The 24299-nt window shown below is 41.4% G+C and overlaps 1 protein-coding gene and 1 non-coding gene across 15 annotated transcripts in view; both read left to right on the top strand.

Moving 5' to 3' along the window:
* The window catches only part of BACH2 (BTB domain and CNC homolog 2), a 376418-nt gene that overhangs the window by 308391 nt on the left and 43728 nt on the right, over positions 1–24299 (top strand). The gene's annotated exons all lie outside the window — the stretch shown is intronic.
* On the top strand, positions 10664–10770 carry LOC117804288. The gene has a single exon (XR_004628628.1). It is a non-coding gene; the product is annotated as a U6 spliceosomal RNA (small nuclear RNA).

Raw genomic sequence — 24299 nt, 5'->3', positions numbered from 1 at the left:
GGCTAGGAGCCTGCTTCTTCCTCTCCCACTCCCCCTGCTTGTGTTCCCTCTCTCACTGGCTGTCTCTGTCAAATAAATAAATAAATAAATCTTTTTTAAAAAAAAAAAAAAGGAATATCTGTTTAGCAATGGAATGGTTCTTGGATGGAACAACAAACCACTCCACACAGAGGGCACAGCCAGGAGGTTCACCCTGATCCTAACATGAGCTGAGAAAAGTCTGTGCCCTGGGGAAAGGACAGGGAGAATGATAGCACCTTCCACAGATTCCAGAAAATTGGATGTGGGAACACACAGGTGGAGAAAAAGGCCATGGCACGTTGATACGCATCTACAGTGCCTTACATCTACCCAAGGCACTGAGAGTGCACAACAGAAGAGACAGGTCTGAGGAGCCCTGGCATGTAGGTGATGGCCGAAATCACCAGGAAGTGGTGATCCTCAGAAAAGAGAAGAGAAAAGGGGGCAGGCAGAGACTGAGATTGACTCCAACACTTCGACCCCCCATTGATGGTTTCTCTACTAAAAATGAGGTTCACTCAGGATTACTGGCTTTCACTTTACCTTCAGTAATTTGGCAAATATTTCATCTCCAACAGTTTATCTCACTGAGGTTACGTAGAGAGGTGCTCCCTAAGTCACCTTTTAGGGAGTATGCCTCCTGAGTGATACTACGAGCATCAGATCTTACTTAACACACCTGCATACAAGGACCCACAGGGAGATACCAAATTTCTAGAGCACAAAGCCCTTGCCTCAGGTGATTTGTAATCTGGTAGCACGTGTTTTTAAATGCCAGGAACAGATTCAGGCAAAGGTGATCACTTAGGGTTAGAACCATGATGATGAACGTTTGTTGGATGTTATTGTCATACAAAGCAACACAGAGACACCAAGTACATGACACACACACACTGCCTTCACGCCTACACAGGCAGGGACCAATCTGAGCATTACTCCTGGTGGGCCAACCAGGTGTCACATGTCTTCTGATGCAAATATTCACGAAATACAAATCATCCCCAATGATGTATTCAGTGTGTAGCTTGACCTCATAAAGCCTTCTGTCTAGCTTCCAATTAGAGGAAAGTCAAAGATTAGAGAACTGGGCTTAACAACACCACGAAGGAAGCAACAGGTCAAATCCAGGGGGTGGGACTGTTTACAGGACAAATGGCCTGATTTCTTCAGTAAGTCAGTGTCATAAAAATGGGACGATGCTAAATTAAACAAGATTTAAGGGATTTAAAAACGAGATGCAGGATATGGTCCTGGAGTGGTTACTGGTTTGGACAACCATTTATATAACTTGTGGGAGGAAACTGGAGAAATTCAAATGTGGTCTAGATAATTAGGTGAAATATTCTTGAAACAGAAAGGTGGTGATAACTGGAAAAGGCAGACTGGGGAATGATACACCCAGTATGATCTTGGTTTGGTTAAAAGATACGTGTGTGTGTGTGTGTGTGTGTGTGTGTGTGTGTAGAAAGAGCCATAGGGACATGCGCTAAAATGTTAACAGTGGTGACCTGTGAATGGGAGACTGATGGATTTTGTTGTGCTTGTCTGCATTTTCCACTTCCTACAGTATGCATTATTACATTTCTGTAATAATAAAAGGGTTATTTGAACAGATCAGTGGATAGAAGGGAAGGAAAAAAGGAAAACCAAGTGAAGTATGGAGCATAATATTGGAAGAATGAAACTTCAAATATGACTTTATATGTGATTTCAGAGGTTCTGTGGGCCTCATTTGTTTTTTCCCTAGAAGTGCCAGGTCACTCCCCATGCTTTCTGGTCCCTTCTGTCCAGTACAAGTGTCTGCATTCTCCTAAGAAACTCAAGTCCTTCACTTGGGCTGAACAAACTTGTACTCACAGTCTCATTGGTTAAGTGAAAATCAACCAAAAAGCAATAGAGGGAAGAGATTTCTTCTAGTTCCTTCTTATTAAAAGTTTAAGCCCTCTTTTTCATATTTAAGTTGACCTTGGTCATTGAAACTTACAGATGCCCTTGCCTTCTTGCATGTTTTCTAGAGTGACACTTCTGGAAATCACTAGCGTTATTTTAAATGGAAATAGCTCAGATGTTTTCCAAGTCTCTGACCCTATGCATCCCCAGATAGAGAAGGGAAGTCTCACCCTCCCATCAAACCTTATGCAGCTATGAAGGAAGGAGAGGATGTGAAGAGTGTCTCTGCTTTCCTGTCAGCCTGGTGTACAAGCACTGAAACTGAAGAAAAGGAGGGTCCTTTCATAGGTATTTTCCAACATATATAAATATCTCTAAAGGTCTGCTTTGGGAAGTTACTCAATAACTTTTAGTATTTACATCAGGCTCTGATTGTATACAGGTTATGTCCAGAGATGTGTCAGAATGTTCAGTAATAAGGACATGTTTTTGTATGAATCAGAGGGATGATGGCATTTTACAAAACTAACAGTAAAAGGCATCTTTCATCTTTAACTGGGCTTTATTAAAAGAAGACACCACAAAGTTACCCCCGGATCCTGAATAGCCTAGACCCCTGGGTGCTCCTGGAACTTACATGGCTTTCATTCCTCTCCATGTTTCCCGTGTCAGAGGGGCTGTTCACGGGGGCCCTGCAGTAATAAGGTGGTTCCCCTCCATCGTGCCCAAAATCTGGAAGAAGACCACTGACACGTGTACGATTGAAATTTCAGAAGAGTGAGTCAGAATAGAAAGTGATGCTCTAATGGGTCTGCACCTGTAGGGCTCATGGCGGTGTTTAAAACAACTTTTACCTCGTAGGCAAACTCCTATCTCCTCTATGGCCAACAGACTGCTGGTTCTTCCTTGCTTCCTCCTCGGGGACCTCCAGAAATGTCTCTTCTTTCAAGTTTTTTTTAAAGTGATTTTCTTCTTAAATCAACTCTAGTTTGTTTACATGGGAGGACTGCAGTATTTAATTCTTATAATACCCATGTATTGGTCAGCTCCGGCTACCATCACAAAATACCACAGATTGGGTAAAATGTATTAAACAAAATGTAAACAAAACAAAATGTATTTTCTCACAGTTCTGGAGGCTGGAGGCTTGCAGGCAACCACCTTCTCGCTGTGTCCTCACATGGCCTTTCCTCTGTGCACAGAGAGAGAGGCACCGGTGTCTCTTCTCTTCTTATAAGGACACCAGTCCTGTGAGATCAAGGCCTCACCTTATAGCATCATTCAACCTTAATTACTCCTTTAAGAGCCCATCTCCAAATACAGTCACAGAAGGGATTAGGGCTTCAAACTGTGGGTTTCAGTGGGAGAATAAAAAAATAAAAACTTTAAAAAAAAAAAAAAAAAAAGAATTATGAAAAAAGTAACCTATGGAAAAAGGGTGAAAAGAGTGTGAAAGGCTTGGGAGGAGAGTGACTCCCTGAGTGTATCTTTTTATTTGATGTTGATTTTTGAACCATTTAAATGTTTTACGTAGTCAAAAAATAAAAGGCAAAAAGACAAAAAGCGGCAAACCTAAAAACTTAAACAGAAAAAAACAAACTCATTGTATATTGGTTAGTAAACCACACAGAATATAAGAATAAGTCAGATTAAGTTTTGCATCTGGTCCTATGACTAGACATCCTCTGTGGGACGTTCTTCAAGACAGCTAGCCTGAACTTTTCAAAAACATCACTGTCATGAAAGACAGAATGATGAGGGACTATCCTAGGTAAATATAATAGGTAGGTGATCTTTGGTTGGCTCGCAGATTGAAAATAAAAAATCTGTTAAGGACATCCTTGGAGCAAATCAGAGACCCTGAATATAGACTGACTGTATATTAATTTATGATGTTATATCAACATTACTTTTCTTGGGTAGGAAAGTGGTACTTCGTTATACAGAATGTTCTCATTCTCGAGAGATGTATGCTGAAATATTTAGAGGTGAAATGTCATGATTTATTTTCAAGTGGTTCTGGAAAGAAATGTATACGTGTGTATGTGTGTGTGTACATGTTGATAGTATAGGGAAGACAGTGCATAAATTTAGAAAAATTGAACAGTTGGTGGATCCAGATTCATGGTATATGAATGTATATTTCTTTCGTTTTTTTTCTATAGATTGAAATTTTCAAGTTAAAAAAATCGAGGCAAACAAATAATCCATGTGGATTGATTTTGTCATGAAAGTGCTCCGTTCACTCAGGAAGCATTCACAGAGCACCTTCTCTGGGCCCCAGCCCTGTTCTAAGCGTTGGGGGGTACAGCACAGGCTAGGACAGAGTAAATTGGAGTTCTCCTGGGCCCACATTTTCGTGGAGAAAACAAAAAAGAAAACAAGATAACTTTAGATTGTGGTCAGTGCTAAAAGCAAAATAAACAGGGTGATATGATAAACAGCCATCAAGGGAGGGGCAGGGTGAGAGAGGGTAGCCAGGGATGGCTGCCCCAAGAAGGCGGCCTTTGAGCTGAGACCTGTATGGCCGGAAGGAGCCATTCATCTGTTGGACAGATTTGCACTGAGCACTGACTGTGTACAGATAAGCCCAATACCTTCACAAAGTTTATGTTCCCTGTAGGGTTTACATACAGTAAACAGGAAGACGTAAGTTGGTGATCAGTGTTACGGGGGGAAATAAAGTAGGGAGATGAATAGTTAATGAGGACAGGAGTTGAAATTTTAGATACAGTAGTTCAGAAAGGTCTCATCAAGCAGGCAACACACAGAGACCAGGGCGAGAGCTAGGGTGGGGAGGAGACAGATCACGGGGCGCCTGATGGACCACTTAGTGACTGGCTTCAACTCAGGGAAATGGGAATCTTTGGGGAGATTCTGGCTAGAACAGTGATGTAATCCATTGTCTCTTTCTAAAGGATGGCTCTGGATGCTAGATTTGAGAATAGGCTGGGAAGGGACGAGGGCAGAAGCAGGGATACTAGTTAGGCATCTCCTGCAATAACCCAAGCAAGAAGTGATTTGGACAAGAACACAGCAGGGAGGCAAGGCAAAGGTTTGGATTCTGACTCTGTTTTGAAGGCAAAGCTGCCAGAATTTCCCACTAACTGATTGGAAGTGGGATATGAGAGAAAGAAAAGGATCCAAGATGACTGAGGTTTTTGGCTGCAAAACCAGAAGGATAGGAGTTGCCTTGAACTGAGGTGGGAAGGAAAGTCTGCCCGAGGAGCAGGTTTAAGAGAGGAAACACGGGTTTGGGTGGGTGGATGGCAAGATCAGGGGGTGATCAGGTGGAGGGAAAAGGCAAAAACATAAAGATCTACTGAGAATTTCACAGCAGGCTTATACAAGGGTAACTAGGGCTGCCTTGGATAAGTCTTTCCATAGAATTTTTTTTTAATTTACAAATAATTTACAAATAAACCTACTGGCAAGGTGAGCTCTGTCAGCTCAGAAGAAAAGGTGACCTCCGAGTTCATACTATCTTCTGACTCTAAGAGTCTGGCTCCCATGTGGAGCTGCTGTAGAAGGCCCCACTGGTTCTGGGTGCTGAATGGAAGTTTCGGTGGGAAAGAAGGAATTCGTGCTGAAGATGTGGCCCTATTCACAGCGACATGTGAGAGAGACAGTGTTGATGGGGGCGGCCCTGCAAGGTTCAACTGGAGTGTAACAGTGGTTCCCAGACATTTTTTGCCAATGACCCCTCTGACATGTGACCAGATTCCACAGGCTGTCTTTCAGTTTGAACCCAAAGTTCCCTTCCTTCTGTGCCCCACGCCTGCGTCCATGGGGGTCACACATTCTAAGCCTATTTCTTTCCTCAAGAGCAGGCTCTGGCAGCTTTGAAACTATTCATTCGCATTCCATTGCCTCTTCTGCTCTCCCGCCAAGATTCCGACAGAGGCTGCTCTTAAAATAATGAGGCCTTATTTATTCAGAGTCTTCCTCCCCCAGGAAGATGCTGAGAGCTTTTCATGAGAATTCTTCAAAAATTGCTGAGGTTCTGTGGACTTCAGAAAGTGTACTTAAAACGGGGACTCCAATAACTAGGGCCCTCAGTAGACAGGCATTGGTGGGGTTGATAGGCCTTGACCCCACTCTGCCTATAGGACCCTCTGTCTGCAAGTGTAGTACATTCTGCCCACTGTGGTTCAGCCCAAGAGAACACTCGAGGAGACCATCCTTTCTGGCCAACACCAGAAACCAAGGGGAGGTGGATTTGCCCTCTCCCTCTTATTCTTCATACCTTTTCTTCCCATCTCCTTGGGTTACTTTCAAAAGCCATGTTAGTGAAAGAAACCAGTCACAAAAAGACAAATACTCTATGAGTCCATGTATGTGACATACCTAAAGTAGTCAAATTCACAGAAATAGAATGGTGGTTACCAGGGCCTGGGGGACAGGGGGCGAAGAGGGCTTGTTTAATGGTTATAGCGTTTCAGATTTTCAAGATTAAAAAGTCCTGGAGATCTATTTCACAACAATGTAAATGTATTTAACACTACTGAACTGTACACTTAAAGATGATCGTGATGGTAAATTTTATGGTACATGTTTTTTACCACAATTTTTTAAAGCCACATCAACAGCATTACTTCCATGGAAGGAAAAATATGCAAGCTCTAAAACTCGAATGCCTTAAGACAGAGCAAACAGGCAGAGTCCGTGGGGTAGGGTTTTTATGTTATAACCACAGATGTTTCTATTATCCATCTCCCCAGCTTCTGCAGGATGCACATACCTACGGTGTGTGTGTCTCTGTGTCTGTGTGTTTGTGTGTTAGCACTCCAGCATTTTGTAGACATTTATTAGTTCCTTTGAGGGGCTCATCTACACAAGGGACCTGATACAATTTTGTCTTTCAAAGAAAGACCAAGAAGTGGTATGAAATACTCAGACTCACATAACAGATTACTGGAAAATCGAGAATGCCGATGTCTACCTCAGGCCTAGTCCCAGAATCTCTTTCTCCCTATCTCAGGCGACCCCTGCTCTCTGGCCAGCAGTAGGTCTTATTGAAGAGCACAGATTTCATGAAGCAGGAGGTAGCAGGAGGAGTAGAGAGAGTAGCCTCTTGAAAGCAACAGCTCCCACACTAACCACTTTAGCCCTGGGCAAGTCCCTAAACCCCTGAGCCTAGCTCCTTGGGATAGTATGACCGGTCTGAAGGGCGGGACTGAATACCTGGTACATGGGACATGGGTCTTCCGTTCATGGTCATCATCACCATTCATGGTAAGAAAAAGGCTTCAGAATCCCCCTTGCAATACCCAGCATGCCCACTGGGTAGTCCTCCACTAGGCATAATGTCAAGTAGGTTTAGGTCAGCTCTAGTTGGCACAAATTTCTATTCCAGCTCCTACTGTTACTTACTTCAAATACAATTGTCTCTTGGTCCAAACCTTACTGAAATTCAGCCTCTTTTATGCTTCATGCACACTTGGGCCCCTTTTCTAACCAGTTATTGAATTGTACAATTCCCTCGGTCCTATAGAGTCTAGCCCCCATGGGTTCCTCAGTCTGTATTAGAAGGTTATTTTTGGATCTTAGGATTTACTTCAATCCTTTTTGGGGGAAAAAATGTATGATATTATTTGAAATTGTAACTTGCTTTGAGTTAAAGATTTCTGAAAGAGCATGGTCATCTTAGCATCCAAAGCTTTCTTCCTGCTCTGTCTTAATAGAACTTAGAGGGGCAGCCTCTGTACCAGCATGGCCATCTGTGATCAAAGGCCGGTGTCAAGAGAAGGTCCCTCTGCTGCCAGCTCCACAACAGGAAGCCCTAGTTCAATTGTTCATCTCAACTTTGTGTCTAGAGTTTGAGTTAGAATCATTAATGAGATAGCAAGGTCACAGACCTGGGAAAACTACCCAAAAAATTCCAACCCAGATTCAGAGTCCTAAGCACTAGCACAGGAAACAGATGGCTACATGGGAGCTAGAATGAGTGATCTCCAGGAACCTCGTTGGTCCCATCATTGCACGAGCATCTCTTTTGCCTTGGCCTCGGGTTTGTGGTACAGAGTTGTGTTCTCTCATAAGTTCTGACCATTCTTGATAAGTGAGAGATAGCAACCATGAGTATCAACCATGAGTAAATCACAGTACTTAACTGCCATGTTTTAGAGCATATCCTGTATCTCATCTCACTTCTTTCATTGCCTTGTGTCCACCATCTCTCCTACTTGTGGTCAGGTCTTCTGGTTTCTTTTCCTCTCATTAGCAAAGATTTCAGGATTACCTGGTTCAGTACTAAAACCTGTCCAAGAGATTATTAAGGAGGAAAGCCTTCAGGCTATTTTCTCCTGCCATTTTCAAGGTGTATAGAATGGCAGGGTGTGTACAATTTTTATGATATTATTAAGTGGCTGTTATGTCAAGCCCAGAAAAATACAAGATGGGGCATGCCGCTCTCCATTCAAACAAAATTGTAGGTCCATGTGACTGACTACACTAGCTCCTCTGACAGGTCTAAATAGAAAGAGCTTACTTGTTCAGTACGGGAAAATCATGTCTGGAAATAATGCCTGTATAAATGTCTTGAAACTCAGTCTGCTAAGTCTGCTTTTGTTTAATTTCAAGGTTCTGCAACTATACAGTTGAATTTTTGTTGAATAGGTCTGATGGCCTTTGAAAACTTATATACTTAGGAAATCACTGACTTCTTTATTTTTTTTTAATACTGCCTTCCATTACATCCTATGAAGACTCCCTGTGTTCTCTGTAAATGTTCATGATCTCAGCAGACTGGTTGGACTAGGACAGCATTCCAAACTAAAGTAGCTTGAAGGATATGTCATTCATAGACTCACAGGAGACGTGGGGAAGTTCAAGAAAGCTCTGTTTGTTTTGCCAACTCACAAGGCCATATATTTTGCCAGTGGTATTCAGAGTTAATGAAAATACTATCAACCTTGTCTTTCTTCTTTGTCAATTTTTGTATGAAGTGTTTAAGGGATACTAAGAACTATAACTCCTCTTAATTATTGTGGGGAACAGTGAGGAATGCTAAGGATTACAGGTTAGAAAATAAGGCATGTTAGAAGTCATCTAGTCCGATCTCCCATCCAGTTTGGAATCCTTTTATTATAATGACATAGGTAGCTCTCCAGCCTCTGCTGGAACACTTCCAGCAATGGGGAGCTCACCACCACTCAGGAGCTGATTCCATTTTGTCATCTGCGATTACTAGAAAATTCTTCCTCATTTTTAGCAGTTATCTGCTCCCTTACATTTTTATTTATGATAGTATTTATGCCCTCTGGAATCAAAGAGAACAAATTTCCTCTCTTCTTCTCGTAATAGCCCATTGGCTCTCTAAAGACAGCTCTTAAGTGGGCCCTGTAAATCTTGCTTTCTCAGGATTTAAGGGCTTGGTTCTGTATCACATGGATTCAGTGCTCATCACAATCCTTGTTGGTCAGGCCTGCTGTTAACATATAGCACTGAATACTAGAGTCTCGATGTGATCTGAAGAGTAAAGAATAGAGTAAAGCTGTAACCCTGTTCCTGCATTATACATCTCTTGCGGTAGCCCAGGATTCTGCTAAGTTTCCTGGCATCTGTGTCACTGTCCTGACTCACCTTGTTAAGCCAGCACTTTTCCATCCTGTCCTTACAAAGTTGACTTTTTAATCTCCATATAGGATTTGATGTCTATTTTTGTTAAAGTGGATCTTTATACTTTACCCCATAATATCAGTCTGTGGTCATTGTTTGGGATCTTGATTTTCTCTCCTGAAGTATCTGACCAGCTTTCCACCCACATCGTTTCCTAGTCAGATATAGAACTTAACTGTAACAGAGATGACAGAAGCCTGGGTCATGTCACCAAACACTTTCCTTCAGGTTGAAGTTGACATTGATCCATCATCCAACTACTGGTCACTTAATTTTACTACCTTCCAGACCCCATCTTTTCATATTTTTCAAAGAGTGACTGAAGAGATATCAGCTGCCTTGCTGCAATCCTGGGATGCTATTTCTACTGCATTCTCTGAGCAGTAATCCTATCAAAACCAGAAATGAAGTTACTTTGGCATGACTTGTTCCTAATGAAGCTTGAATCATCTGCCACTTTCCTGTCTAGGTTTTGAGTGGGTGACGGTTTGCCGAGCCCGGAAAGATCAAGTCTATGGTTCAAATGGAAGTGCTGTTTAGAGACTCAGTTTTACTCATGAAGAGTATCAAAACTTTCAGAGAGCAGGTAGAACTATGTAAGAGTGTCACATGCCAATCTGAATTGAGTGCCAGTGAAAATGTCAGGGAATAATGTCCTCCATTATGCGTATGCATCATTAAAATGAAAAGAAAAGCATGGGGCGCCCAGCTGGCTCAGTCAGTGGAGCGTGCAACTCTTGATCTCGGGCTTGTGAGCTGGAGCCCCGTGTTGGGTGTAGAGATTACTTAAACATGAAATCTTAAAAAAAAAGAAAAGAGAAGAAAAGAAAAAGAAAACCAAAAAATAATGTGACTACAATTCTTGGGAAGATGGCTGGTGAGATTGAGATATGATGTAAAAACATAAATGGAGGCAGGATGATAGAAAAACGAAAACGTTGAGTTCCTGAAGTCCACAGGGCTCCAAATCTCTATGAAAGAGAGGGCATGTTGAGTGGAAAGGTACTAGGGAGGCAACCCCATCCAGGTTAGGAGTCGAGGGCAGGGTTTCTAAGTCTAAAATGTTTCCTTAATCAAGGGATGGGTTTGTAAATCCCACAAAGAAACGCAGATTAAAAACACACACTAAGAAGTGCCTGCTTAAGCAGCACATATACTAAAATTGGAATGACACAGAGAAGATTAGCATGGCCCCAGCGCGAGGATGACACATAAATTCATGAAGCGTACCATATAAAACACACACGCGCGAACCCACATACACTTTCACACATACACACACACACACACACACACACACACACACACACACAGAGCCGGCCTGGCAAAGCTCCCCTCATGCGTGGCCCAGGACTTAAGACGCAGGGGGCTGAGTTCAGTTCACTTCCAACATCAGTCCTCCTGACCTTGTCTTTCCATTTCCCCGTTTTAGTCTTTCTCAGATACCAGGTTCCTGAGAAAGCCCTTACAAGTCCTGCTGCGTGAGGACTGGGTTCTACAGGCAGCAGCCCATGGCCTCCGTCCCTCCAGCCTCTTCACTGTTTTCACAGAGCTGTACTTCAGTTCCTTAAGCTCCCTCTTTCCAGCACCAGAAATGATTGAATCCTGGAAAATACTGCTGTGGAGTTATTTTTGGCTCCCTTCCTTCCAGCCCTATGTCTGCCTGCTCATCGACAACAATTAACAGCTGTGAGAAGGGGCTTGCAATTGCCTGGCTTCTTGCTGAAGTGCTTTAACACCGGTTTTCTAAGAGCTCAGCTACGCTATAGTGGTGAGAGAAAAATGGCAGAAGAGTTACAGAAAGCCCCCTTCATTTGGGGAGTCAGGTTTTTCTCCCCCCCCCTTTTTTTTTGCAAGAAAAATGAGCCTCTGACAAAAGCTGCAGAGGCGCTGCCCAGCTGAGTCCCTGTAGAGTCCAGTTCAGATGATCTCATGTGGCGGCCCTTGAGGCAGCCCTGTGCCATTAGCAGGAACCCAGTCAAGGAGTTCCGAGTCTGTGCCTCGTTGATGTGAGCATTTTCGCATTCCCACCCTCGCTGAGCTGCTGCCATCTCACTGCAGCATCTGGAATTCTGGACTAGACACAGAGAAGGTAGCCTGTCAGCCCAGAGGCTAGAAGATGCCAACAGGGCCCCCTGCGGCCACCCACAAACCTGTACCCCATCAGCCTCTTCCAGGAGCCCATTGCTGCCAAAGAGACTGCCCAGTGGTCTCCTCCATTGTTTACTTCCCTACAAAGGACTGATAACTACAGTAGACATTTGGAAATTCTGTGCTCCCTGTGAATGTTCATCCATTGATTCTCACTATCCCCAGAAAAGATAATGATGTTGTTGCTGATCAAGAATGAACCCTTCATGTCTACCAACATTTTACCACCTTTGGCTACTTCACCCCCCTACCACCCCTGGGGCGTAACACACAGTCCTGTCCCTGTGTTTCAGACTGGAAAATACGAGAGGCCCTGACCAAATGTCTTCAACATCAGCACTTAGCCAGAATAATTGTTCATTCTCCTAATCCCAGTATTTCTGAGAATATGAATATGTGTAGCACAACATGGAAGTGAAATGATCTCAAGTGCCACGTGAAGAATTGTTTTCAAAATCATTGTGTTTATTTTAATATGTATTAGAAAAAGCATAACCTGAGATTTCACAGACAGTCTTGCTTAGGACAGGTTTCTTTCTAAATTTATTTAAGGAAGAAAGTGAGTTGCATTAGAGAAAATACTAAAGATTGTGACAGTGGGTCCCAAGTCTCTGTAGCTTAGGAAACATTTCGTAATCCAGTACTTTTTCTGTCCACAAGCCCTGTCTGTCTTGTACCATTTCTACCCAAAGAAAGTCACAATAGCATCTTATTGGGAACACAGGGTCATGCCTATTTTCATAAATTTTGTATAAAATAGGAATAGGCTTTCTGCATTAAGTACATTTATATGAGAACACTTCTTGTGTGTGTTTCTTTCAATCAACCATTCTTGGTAATCTGATTTGTGTATTTCTTCCAAAATACCCTAGCTCTCCTGCTTGTGTATTTCTTCCAAAATACCCTAGCTCTCCTGCTTGGGTAAGCATCTATACCGCCTCCTTACCTGTCTGTAGCCCTCCTTATGGTGAGGATAGAGGATAATGCTCTACCTGACTACTGTTGTGTGTTGCAGAATTTCTTCGGGACTAGCTAAGATGATTTACACCTCTATGTCAGTTCTTTGTAACCACACACCTCTGCCCCTCCTTTTCCTTCTCATGTTTCAGCTGTGAAGTTCTAAAAAAGGCCTATTTGTTTGACTGTTGTGGGTATCCTTATAATTTAGATGTTCTCCCAAAGAATGGATATGGCAGGTAATAGGTTTGATAGCAATCACCCAATTTGTTGCTAAAGTTGTAGGAGAGAGAGGGGACATATGGCATGAGATGAGTCAGGACAAGTCAGTAGGGCCCAATTCTAAAGAGTCTTGAATGCCATGTGAGAGGGGCTTGGGTTTTATTCTGCAGGAAACAGGGAAACAAAGTAATTGTCACTGGGAAGCTTAGTCAGGCAACAATACAAAGGAACAATTCAGGGAGAAAGAGACAATGGCCAGGTTGTTACAATGGTCTAAGCAAGAAGTAAGAAGGCCATGAAAGAAGACATGTTTGTTGAAAAAGAAAGATATGGATGCCTTTTAAAGACTGAAGAATAACAGAAAAGTCCTAAAATTGTTTCATGATTTTCAAACAGACATCACTGACTGAATTTTTTATTGTCTATTTCTTCTAGACCAGTGCTGTTCAGTAATGTTTTCTATGATGATAAAAATGGTTTCCCTCACTGTCCGATATGGTACCCACTAGCCACATGTGGCTACTAAACATTTGCAATGTGGCTAGTGTGACTAATTAAACTGAATTTTTAAATTTTGTGTAATTTTAATTAATTTTAATGTAAATAGTCACACGTGGCTAGGGACCCATCATATTGGACTAACCAGTATAGTGCAGGACTAGAGTACAAGTGCCAACTATCCCACCTGACTTCTTCCCATTCTGTCCCTTGAGCCTAGAATTATCTGGCATGTAGTAGGTACTTAATAAATATTTGTTAGGTGAATGATTAAAAGAAACTTTATAAAACGGAGGCAAAGATTATGTCCCGTTTGAATCAATATACTCTTTTATGGAGAATTTTGCCCCCCCCTTAAAGGAGGAGGATGGAGATTTCCCACACACATTTAGGATATTTCCCAAATGTTTAAACTGAAGCTCTCAGCTTGTGCAAGTGGAGCAAAATCAAGCCATAGGGGAGAGATGAAAGTCAGCCATGTGGTGGGAAAATCCAAGCCCAAGGTCTGTTCTGTCAGTGCCTGCCTTCTTGGTTTTCATTTCTGGCTATTGTAGAAATGCACAGTACCCACGCCTTTTCTTGAAATATGTGAGGGTAATGATCAAAATGAAAGAATATCTTTTATGAGGAATGATAAAAGAAAATGTGTCACAGCTGCTTGGTTACAATGGCTGTAGAAATACGGGGAGGTCCACACATGCTCTGGAGTGAGGGGCTCAGGACTTAAGCCCCGTGACCTTTGGGCAAGTTGTTTAAGCTCTCCAAACCACAGTTTCATAGAAAATGAGAATAAGAATCATAAACACTTCACTTACTGAGTTATTGGGAGGAAGAAATGATATAGTAACAGGAAAATTCGTGGTTCATAATCCACAAAGTTCCGTTCAGATGTTTATTCTAATTCACACAGACGGGAGTTATATCTGAATATATGTCTGAAAGTCACAGTTATATTAAAATATAATTCTGGTATGTGCCTTCCAGAAAATGAAAAATAAGAAGTCCTCAAATTCCAGCTACCTACATCTAAAACAAAACCTAAACAATCCAAAAAAAGACTTTTATCTCTCTTAACATTTAAAAAAAAAATTTTCTGGAAAAGCTGATCCCACAACCTCCTTCTATTAGCTTGTTATGACTCAGTAGTGCTTGTTGCCAGGAAGTTCTTTGTCTTTCCATCATCTCTCTGCCCTTTTAGATTCAGTGGCTACATCCTCTTCCCCATTTGCCATGGGACCACCTCCCACTTGCCACGGCAGCCCTTCATACCCTTCTCCCATCTCCCCTGCTCTGGGCTTCCATCACCTGCCTCTGGCCCCCTGTCTTAGCAATAAATTTAGACCCTTTTTCTCTCTTTCCTCAAGCTCACAACTTCCACAGCACCTGTAGCCATCTATTAAGAAATATCTCTGGGTGCCTGGGTGGCTCAGTTGGTTAAGTGTCTTACTTCAGCTCAGGTCATGATCTCAGGGTCCTAGGATCAAGTCCCGCATTGGGTTCCTTGCTCAGTGGGGAGTCTACTTCTCCCTTTCCCTCTGCCCCTCACCACTCCGCTCGTGCTCTCTCTCTCAAATAAATAAATAAAATATTTGAAAGAAAGAGAGAGAGAGAGAGAGAAAGAAAGAAAGAGAGAGAAAGAAAGAGAAAGAAAGAAAGAAAGAAAGAAAGAAAGAAAGAAAGAAAGAAAGAAAGAAAGAAAAAAGAAAACTCTGCAGTAGCCTGAGTCCCCCAGGACCACCACTTTACCTCCTTCCCCCCCATTTCCCTTTCTTTACTCTCCATGATGAGAGCAAAGAGCTGGTCATCATTCCACATGTACTGACCATCCACAGGCAGAGCTGTGTATAACCCCATCAAATAATGTCACACTGACTTACGTTCTTCCTGTAGGTAACAACTACTTCCAGAAAAAGTTCAAAACTTGGCCTGTATGTCATGATCTCATGCTGTTCCCCCGATCCAGAATTTGTAAACAGATTCCTGTTGAAAGTAATTATTCAGTTGCCACTAAAATTATTTTCTCGTAGTACGTAAATCCCATTTTCTTTTTCATAAATATGACACTTTTCTGGTCTTTTTGTCATTTTTTCCCCTGAGTTTAATATTGCTTATTAAAATAAAGGGCCATAACTGTACACAGTCCAAATAATTGCTCATCAATTCAGGGAACCTATGTCACTTTTCGGGTTTTGCCATCTTAGTCCCCAACATTCTCCCCCACTGAGAACATGTTCTCTTTCTAACCATATTCAAAGACTGGAATCACTAGAAGTCCTATTGGTTTTCATCATATATATGCTCAAGTAATTATTTCCATCTTACATTTGGGTTGTATCTTTTTTCTTTCCAAAATATTAAATCTAATTCGGCCTAACCAGAACGTACACCATTTGCCACCTTTAAACTTTCATTCCAATTCAGATGTCTCTTTATGGCTAGTAGGTGAAGACTAAAGCCACTGTGAACCGAGCCACTGGTAAAAATACTGAAAATTAAGCCCTCCTTATGGTGAGACTAGCTCACTGCTGTCTAGTCAATAGTATGACAACTGATTGTATTGATAAAAGGATAAAATGGAAAGTATGCTGAAATTCTACAAAAGATAAACATTGAAAATAATGTATTTTAAAATCCTGTTATATTAAGAAATAAAAGTTACACAGACTTTACAAAAAAGAAAAAGCGGCAGTACAACACCTTCCAGTGGAAGCCAGCAGGGTTCTGCAAATGCACTGTTAGGTGATTACTCTTCCCAAGATCTGGGTTCGCAGGCGCCTCTTCTCAGGGTTGAAAAGCAGTAGAGAAAAACCATACCTGGCCCTTCTTCTCCCTCTGGAGGGTTGCCAGTCAGACTTGGTACCATGGTAGTAAGAGTTAGCCCCTGTGGTAACTATGTTCCCAGCTCTGCCACTGTGAGCAGCCTAATTTGATGATTATAATCATAATAATAGATCAAGTTAGGGTCCTTATGAAGCAGTTTTATATAAAGTATTGCATATGACCGAACATAACCCCACATTCATATGTAAGACCAGGTGTGCTTTTCACTTTCCATTTTACCAAGGCTGGGATGCAGTGGGAGTCCTCCCCCTGAAACACTCAGATTTTTTTTTTTAATATGCAAGTTACAGGACTATAAGAAGAATCTTTTTTTACATTTGCACTACTTGAAACATTTCCATTGTCTCATGCACTGGTCTGTGCAGATGCAGGTTGTATTTTGGTGGCCCATTGTGTAAGGAACAAAGAAAGGCTAGGATGGGCAGTCTGGATAAATAGCATTTTAAAAGATTCTTAAGAAATTAGTTGTTTGAGGGCACCTGGATGGCTCAGTTGGTCACGTGTCTGCCTTTGGTTCAGGTCATGATCTTGGGGTCCTGGGATTGAGTCCCGCATATTAGGCTCCCTGCTCAGTGGGGAGTGTGCTTCTCCCTCCTTTTTTTTATATCAAGATAATTTTATTTTATTTTATTATTTTTTTTAATATTTTTTATTATATTATGTTAGTCACCATACAGTACATCACTGGTTTTTGATGTAAAGTTCGATGATTCATTAGTTGCATATAACTTAACCCAGTGCACCATGCAATACGTGCCCTCCTTACTACCCATCACCAGCCTAGCCCCTCCTCCCTGCTTGTGCGTGCACTCTCTCACTCTCTCTCTCTCAAATAAATAAAATCTTTTTAAAAAAAGAAAGAAATTAGTTGTTTGAACTTAGAGTGTGTTTTTTTCTAGAAATAGGTTATAAATCATGATTACTTTCCTAAATCAGCTCTCAAATCTCATCTCTATCACCTTTTATTTTTTAAAACTTATTCGGTGAACAAATATTTATCACCATGCAAAGAGAGAAGGAAATGAATTCTTTAGGGATAAGTGAAGGGCTATGAAAGTACAAGGGAGGAGTAGATCATTCTAAGGAGAGAGGATATCATGGAGGAGAGGAGGTACAGGTGGGATGTCAGCGGGTGGGAAAAGGCCACCTTGCAGTTAGTGTCCCCCTCCCATTATACACCTGTAGCACCTTCTCTTTCTTTCCGTCATGGCACCTTTGGCATTGTATGGTAATTGAATTATTGCTTGTCTGTCTCCTCATCTAGACAGTAAGATCCTTGTGTCAGATTTCTGTGTGGTGGCGGTGATATCTTCAATCTGCAAATCGACGATCTAGAACAATGCCAGCATGAAAGCCATTTGGTTAATGTTTGTCAGAGAGACGAAGGGCATCCTTTAGAAAAGTTCTAGAGGCCGGAAAATGTGTAGCGTGAATTAGATGGGAATGAGAGGGAGGACTGTATCGGAGTCTGAATGCTAGCGAAGAGGATGTCACTGGATTCTAGTTCTGGTGTCCTTTTTTTCAGCCACACCTAACTTCTATTTATTTTATACTTTTTATGGGAAAATATTTTTGGAGTTCCAGCTCAGGAGCCCGTCTGCACTGAGTCTCCAGGATGCGTATGCTTCCTCCGGGGAGGGATGGAGATCTCTGCAGGTGGGTCTTAAGGAGCCAGTGGTTCCATCTCCACCAGCCACCATGAGTGTTCACAATTGGAGAACAAAGGGCAGTTTCTCCCATGAGCCTTTCTGAGGACTTGCCTGCCATTCACCTTTAAGTACAGCTTATTCACAAAGTGGGGGCTGTTTATAAGTCAGAGGCGGCGTGTGTTTCATAAAAGCACTTTCAGTATTAGGTTCTCTTTATTTCCACCACTTGTACAATCACACACGGAAATTGTCATTTACCTTTTCTTTGCTTTATCAATTTTCCTCTCCATCCTCCCTTTTAAAGTCTTAAGTTGATGTTTGTATGTTTATTTTGCATTTTTTTAATGCTAACACAATCCAGCCAGTACATTTCTGAGTGGGCCTCACCCCAGCAAGCGGCCTTGAACGAGGGCCCGGGAAGCCTTCTCTGGCTGGCCTCAGCGTCCGCTCTCTAGGCTTCGGTTTTGCCACTATAATTATGAGCGAGAAGCCTATAGTTAATTACGATGCATGAATGGGAGATATTCCTGGACTTATTTGCATTCATTACTTGCTGGTAGTTTCTCTGTTGAGGTCTCCATCCTTGTTTTTACAGAGCTTTTGGCAGTGTTTCCGCAGTTGGTGTGTGAATTTTTATGATCTGTTGCATGTTATTCATGCAATTTCCTGCCCTGTAATGGTATCAGTTTTCCAGACGCAGAGGAATACAGACTAAAACCCGGGAGCCTGCATTAGCATAAAATGTCCCAGTTCTGTCAGTTTGATTAATTTGTCTCTTTGTCTCCACTCTATATGATAAGTGCTATTAATGGTTGCAACACTTCATATGTCAAAGTCTTTCTTCCTAATGACTTGAAAATGCGGTTTATTTCCCCCCTTTTTGTATTATTTTCCTCATTTAGCATTCCACTCAAGTATAGATTTATGCCATGCTCTTTCATTATCTTACTGGTTGCAGCACTGGAGTGATTACATATGGTGTAGAGTATGTGTAAAGATGTGATCCCAGGGGCAGCAGCTGCTGATGCAAGCTGAAAATAGATCCAGCATACGCTCAGCACTTTTCCCAGAGGCCTTTTATTTATTAGGAACAGTCTTGGTACAGGACGGCTTGGATCCTCATTTAGCAAGATGACTTTTTTGCCTTTCGGAACACTGCAGTGACTTTGCTCTATTTACTGACGCTGCTGTGTAATTATTTCTTTAACCGCCTTGTATCTCAGCATTGACTTAACCTAACAGAAATTGTAATATAATCTCGATACATAATGAACTCAAGAAGCAACAAGCTCCATTTGAAGTAATGGAGCTTGACAGATCTAAGGTTTAAATTAAATAATCCTATTTGTAAGACAGCATTTGTACATGGTACACTGCTTTAAAATGAATTTCTATTCTTCTCTAGCCCTTCTTACTCTGTTTTCAGTATTCTTCCTTTCAAAAGGACTTTTTCCAGAAAAGAAGTGCATTGCGAAGCCAACGGCTCTTTCATAAGGAAAAGAATCAAATGCAGTTTTTTTACCCATTTTGATCACTGAACTGGAACCAGCATCATTAATGATTCGAGATGGGTAGTTATTAATCCAAGCTGGCAGATCCAAATAGCTCAGACTTTTCTATCAGCACAGAACTTATTATATAAATATAATAGAATTTAGGATTAACATAATAGCTAACCTTCTGCACATGTTTTAGGTTCAAATAGGTATTTTTTTCATAGATTTGAGAAGTCCTAGGAAACAAGTATATGTATTTATTTTCTGAATAAATCCAAGCAGAACCCTCATTTCATGATGTCATTCTTCTCTTTGAAGGGTGTATGTTCAACAGGATAAGAAGAAAGTTCGTTGTATGTATTAACAGATAGCATCAAGATAGTGATTCCTCAGTGTGTGATTAAATTGTCCAAATTGCAAAAAACTGAAGAAATAACAACATTAAAAGTTTACAGGGAAATGACAATCTGAGAGTAGTACTATTTATTGGCAGGACCTAGTCCTATGTTGAGGAAGCCTTGAAGAAAAATGAATTTATAAATAGCAAGCAGACCTCTTTATGGTAAAGTAACAAATAAGGGAGGCAAGTTAGTAAATTTCCTTTTTCCTTTTTTGTGTGTGATTTTACCCACTCCGAACCAAGAGGGCATCAGAGAAGAGGAGGTTGATTCCCTCCTTAAATTTTTTGTTGCCCTGAGATAGCACCATGGGTTCTGTGTGGTAACAGAGATTTTTATTAATTCCATAATCGAATGAGAGTTATATGGGGTTAAACACATCATTTCCTGCTGGGTCAGGTTAAAAATTAAAGCAGTGATTCATGATAAAGAAATAAAGTCTATAAAAAGAAGAAAGGAAAGTGTGGTTGTCCCGTTTTAGTGGGTATATATGACCCATAATGTTGTTGAAAGAGCAGTAATCCAAACCTTTCCTAAAATAAGCAAACCAAGGAGCACTTCGCTGAGTAGAAGAGAAGCCCCCCCCCCCCGCTTCCTGCCCACAAGCACAATTGCATGAAAAAGCGTTAGACCATGGCATTTTATCAGCTTGATCACCGTGGTTCATATGTTCTTTCCAGTTTGTTTGGGAGTTTAGCCTGCTCATAGCCTGCCCTGCGTAGTGAGGGCAGGAGCCGGCACCCTGCCCTAAAGATGCCCTCGCTGGGAACAGAATGGAAGGCAAGCTGGAGCTTGCCTGCGGCTAATGTGCCTGCTTTCTTACTCTTTCTATTTTGTCTTCCTTTCTTTCCCTCCTGTCTTGCTTCCTGATCTCACATACAAAGAGCACCCAAGCTTGTTCTCCAGGCTCATCCCTAATTACCTCCGTTGTGACACAGTAATGTTACAGCCGATTTCATTCTCTGTCTAGTGGCCTCAGAACAGTGGGTGATCTTGCTTGCTATAGGAGAAGTGATACTCAGGCACGACAGGATGAATTAAGGATGGGCCCTAAGTATTAACTCTTAATTCCCTAGGTCTTGTGGTTCTAAATTAGATTCAGTGTCATTTATAAATGGGAGAACGTGAGCATTTTATATGTATGTGTGTCTGTCACTGAAACAGTGTTTGATCAATTGAATTGACCTTGGTTTTCCGGTGAAACACATCGAGTGTATTATGGAACAAGCAGCCCAAATAAAGAAAAACATTTCACATATCTTGTCAAATATTTCACTGGGACCTCTGAAAGCTGATATTTCCCTTCTGCCACCAGATCTGAAATGAGAACAAAAGCACTTCGTTTTTGATAAGTGAGACTTGATTTTTCTCTGAAACCTTTTCATTTCCAGGATGTCTTACAAGAGTTATCACAGTTTGGGCTAAGTTTCCCAGTAAATGATGTCTGCTCTGAAGAAGGCTCTCAGAACCAATTATTTAGCAAGTGGTTTGTAAACCAAAGACTAACGGAAGAAATATATTATCAGATAAGGACCAAGCAATGTAAGAAGGAAGAAACTAACTTTATTGAGCATCTGTTGTATACCAAGTGAATACAAAATAATTTGAGCAGAATAACAAAGATCTTAGGATCAGAGGAACCAAAAAAGATCAAGGACTTACAGATTTGGGGTCTTTTTAATGGAATACGTGTTCCATTATAAACACTTGCAGAAGTATTTGAATAGAAGAGAGAAAAGGGGAAAAGACAGAAGGCGGAGGAACGAAGTTCCTGAAGTCTGTCTAAAGAAGTAAGAATAAAATAGAAGAATTTCAGCCGCTAAGGACAGAACCAAATCAGTCGCGTTTAATACCAAGATAGTTGCTAACAAGTAGAAATATAATATTCATTTTTGTTCCTGAATTCTGTTAGCAGTTTCTACCTCTTCAGATTCTTTGGGAAATGGAGAAGTCTGCATCTAAAGCTTTACTTGGCTCTCAGTCAGAGGTCTGCCTTACCCAGAAAACATCATCAGGAAGCCCAAAATCAATGGAATTTTTTTCAGTGGATAACACAAGCCAGTTTTGAGCCTGATTTAAAATTCACTGTATAAATTCATCCTGGCTTGCTACAGCTGTGAGTGTACTCTATTTTCTATTGCTGACTCTTCCTGTAAAACATACATCCACTCCACTTTCCACACTTCAGATTTCAAGTGGAAGAGAGCTATTTGAAGGCTTCCTCTCAAAACTGACTTATTGGACCTTGTAGAACCTGCTTGAGAAGCTTCCATGAGTACAGATGTGTATATGCGTACTTTTTTTAAATGATCTTTGATCCAAGAAAATTACAGCGTTTGTATTTATGGGCACGTAATTATGCAGTGGGCTTTCTGAAGGTCCTATTATATACAAGCTGGAGCTGCTGTCCCTCTAGTTTTGGTTGTACTCTCTTCTACTAAAAAGATACATATGCTTCATTAAGCCAAGATTTATTAGCAAGGCCAGCAGGTGATAATGGAACAGTAATTTTTACATATCAACTTTGACTTGGTGCCCTTAATTGGCAGCAAGGAGAAATATTAAAAGATCTTGCTAACACAGCACGATGCATGGGAATTAAGAACATTGGGGAGTTTTTTTTTTTCCTTCTGTGATATATTGGGAATCGTAAAACATTGGTCTTAAAATTCATCTGACCCAGCACTAAAGAAATGGGCTATATTTTATCTTTTGGATAACCTTTGTGTCTAATACAGCGATGCTGATGAGGATTTTTAAAAATTACCTTTATTGAGCATTCACTATGTGCCAGGCACTGCTCCATGCACTTATTTACATGCTTAACTCATTGACCCTCTGGGATTGCTATTTATTATTATTATTATTATTATTATTATTATTATTATCATCTCCACATGATGAGGAAACTGAAGCAAGAGAGGTTGATTAATTTGTGCCAAGGTCAGCTCCTAAGTCAAGGAGCCTGGATAGAAGCCTGGGCAGNGGCAGAAGATATGAACAGACACTTTTCCAATGAAGACATACAAATGGCTAACAGACACATGAAAAAATGTTCAAAATCATTAGCCATCAGGGAAATTCAAATCAAAACCACACTGAGATACCACCTTACGCCAGTTAGAATGGCAAAGATAGACAAGGCAAGAAACAACAATTGTTGGAGAGGATGTGGAGAAAGGGGATCCCTCCTACATTGTTGGTGGGAATGCAAGTTGGTACAGCCACTCTGGAAAACAGTGTGGAGGTCCCTTAAAAAGTTAAAAATTGAACTACCCTATGACCCAGCCATTGCACTACTGGGTGTTTACCCCAAAGATACAGACGTAGTAAAGAGAAGGGCCATATGCACCCCAATGTTCATAGCTGCATTGTCCACAATAGCCAAATCATGGAAGGAGCCGAGATGCCCTTCAACAGATGACTGGATTAAGAAGCTGTGGTCCATATATACAATGGAATATTACTCAGCTATCAGAAAGAACGAATTCTCAACATTTGCTGCAACATGGACGGCACTGGAGGAGATAATGCTAAGTGAAATAAGTCAAGCAGAGAAAGACAATTATCATATGATTTCTCTCATCTATGGAACATAAGAACTAGGATGATCGGTAGGGGAAGAAAGGGATAAAGAAAGGGGGGGTAATCAGAAGGGGGAATGAAACGTGGGAGTATGGACTATGAGAAACAAACTGATGGCCTCAGAGGGGAGGGGTTGGGGGATTGGGATAGACCGGTGATGGGTAATAAGGAGGGCACGTATTGCATGGTGCACTGGGTGTTATACACAACTAACGAATCATCAAACTTTACATCGGAAACCGGGGAGGTACTGTATGGTGACTAACATAATATAATAAAAAATCATTAAAAAAAAAAGAGAGAGAGAGAAGCCTGGGCAGCCTGACTCCCATATTTGTAACCTCTTGCCTCAGAGATGACAGTAGTAACACTCATTAAAGATGCAGGTGTCTGTGGGTTTTGGGGTTTTTGTAAGATTTTTTGTATTTGTTAATTTTGGAGCAAGCAAGGGGAGGAGCAGATGGAGAGGGGCAAGCAGACTCCTCACTGAGCAAGAGCCAACACAGGGCTTGATCCCACAACCCTGAGATCCTGACCTGAGCTGAAATCAAGAGTCAGACACTTAACTGACTGAGCCACTCAGGCGCCCCAGGTGTCTGTTTTAAACAGGTGGGAAAACGAGGCCCAGGGTGACACAGCAGTCAACTGTAGCTTGGAGACAGCCAGTATGTCCATCTCTTGTTCAGGGTTTTCCAGTGCCGCACGGAAGTCACCATGAGCCTAGCCAGAGAAATTTGCCTTATTTAAGAAAGAACGAAAAAGATGCTGAAAAAAATTGAAATGTAAAATGATGGCAAAGGGAAAACACCTGAAATCTGAAATAAATTTTCATTCTTCTTCTTTCTACCCATTGATGATTCCTCAATTCATGCCATTTGATCAAATAAAGACCTTAATATCTAGGTCATCTTGACTTACGTAAGGACTTGATTTTGTCTGGGGCCTCAGTTTTGAGGCACAAGGTATAAGAC

This window comes from Ailuropoda melanoleuca, chromosome 10, assembly GCF_002007445.2.
Source record: "Ailuropoda melanoleuca isolate Jingjing chromosome 10, ASM200744v2, whole genome shotgun sequence".
Lineage (NCBI taxonomy): Eukaryota > Metazoa > Chordata > Mammalia > Carnivora > Ursidae > Ailuropoda > Ailuropoda melanoleuca.
The sequence above is the reverse complement of the archived record's forward strand: the minus strand, read 5'-3'. Positions and strand labels throughout refer to the sequence as shown.